Raw genomic sequence first — 1,715 nt, forward strand, 5'->3', positions numbered from 1 at the left:
TGGTGCTTATTGGTTGTTATGTATTAAGATACTCTGCAAAGAAAAGTATAAAATGCTTTGTAACTTGAACAGAAAGGGGCTTCAGGTATGCCTACCAGCTGTAGCTGACAGCTGTAGGGCTGGCTCTGGATACCCACTCCCTGAAATGCTGTAACTTTGCCTATGCAATAAACAGCTTTCAAGAGAGCCGCCTGAAGTCCAGACATCCTTCATGAAACTTTCTCCTATAAGGAAGACTTAAAGGGAAGACAAGCTTCATAAGTTTCAATGGGGGGTGGATGTTGCCAGATGAATTTTCTGCACCTGGTGGGCTAACATAATGCTTATTCTTCAAAAACCACTGACCTATGGAACTGCACAATGCCCATTGTGTAAGAAGAACTGGAAAGCAACCAGCCCAGTTGTGCCAACTTTTACCAGTTCACTGGGCAGTCAGGTATGACTTTGGGGTCGCCAACCACCAAGAACCACCAAAGAGACCCTCAGGACAGAAAAACACATGTGTAAAGGGGAGGGAACAGATGTTAATGATTATCATATATATGTTTATTTTGGGAAAATCAATGAATATGTATGTAAAATATAGTATAGAAGCAGGAGCTTTTCTGTACTCAGCATGCACAATATTTCAGAGGAGATATCCCCTCATGCATCTGGCCAAATAAAGAATGCCTGCTTCTTAATGCTACATTGTTGTTAAGGAGTTTTTTTTTATTTTTACTGAATTTTTGGTAACAGTATTACACTGAAATCCTGACTGTAAGTCTCCCTTTAACACTTTAAAGAAAGCTTTGATGTCTGCACCAGCATTGGGATTGCTGGACCTAATGAAACCCTTTGAGCTCTTTGTACATGAGAGGCTTCATTTAGTCCTGGGGGTGTTGACCCAAAAGTTAGGGTAATGGAAATGAGCTGTGGGATACTTTTCCAAACAATTGGACAGTGTTAGTAAAGGCTGGCCTGCATGCCTTAGGGCAGTGGCAGCTACAGTTCTGTTGATTCAAGAAGCTCAAAAAATTTACTCTGGGACAAAAGATCATTATCTATGTGCTACACATGCTTACAATTCTTTTAGAACAAAAATGGAAATAAATCATTGGTTGTCTGCTAGCAGAATGCTAAAATATCAAGTTCTTTTGGAACAGGACAGTGTTGAACTCAAAGTAACTTCTGCACTTAATCCATCTATGGTTTTAGATCCTCAGAAAACAGGAGGAGAGGAATTACAACATGACTGTTTACAAACCATTGAACAAGACTACTCTAACAGAGAGGATTTAAAGGATGTTCCCATAACAAATCCAGATACTCTGGTAAAACTCAGAGGCTGTAAAAGCTTGCCCTTTGCCTGCTTCTGTACAGAAGGCTGAACTTATTGTTTTACAGAAGGCATTGGAATTGTCCAAAGGAAAGTAAGTCAAAAGATGCTTTCAGTGTAGTGCATACTCATGGTGCATTATGGAAAGAAAGAGAACTATTAACATTTCAAAGCTAGCTTGTTAAGTATGGAAGCATAATCAAACAATTATTAGATAGTGTATAAAATGGCAAAAGCTGAAAAATGCATCTTGGTAATACCTCCTACAAAATAATAAATTAACACCTACAGCAATTACTATAGGAAAAAGTTTCACGAAGGATGTCTGGACTTCAGGCGGCTCTCTTGAAAGCTGTTTATTGCATAGGCAAAGTTACAGCATTTCAGGGAGTGGGTA

Source organism: Corvus brachyrhynchos, unplaced genomic scaffold (assembly GCF_000691975.1).
Source record: "Corvus brachyrhynchos isolate BGI_N302 unplaced genomic scaffold, ASM69197v1 scaffold362, whole genome shotgun sequence".
In the NCBI taxonomy this organism is placed as follows: domain Eukaryota; kingdom Metazoa; phylum Chordata; class Aves; order Passeriformes; family Corvidae; genus Corvus; species Corvus brachyrhynchos.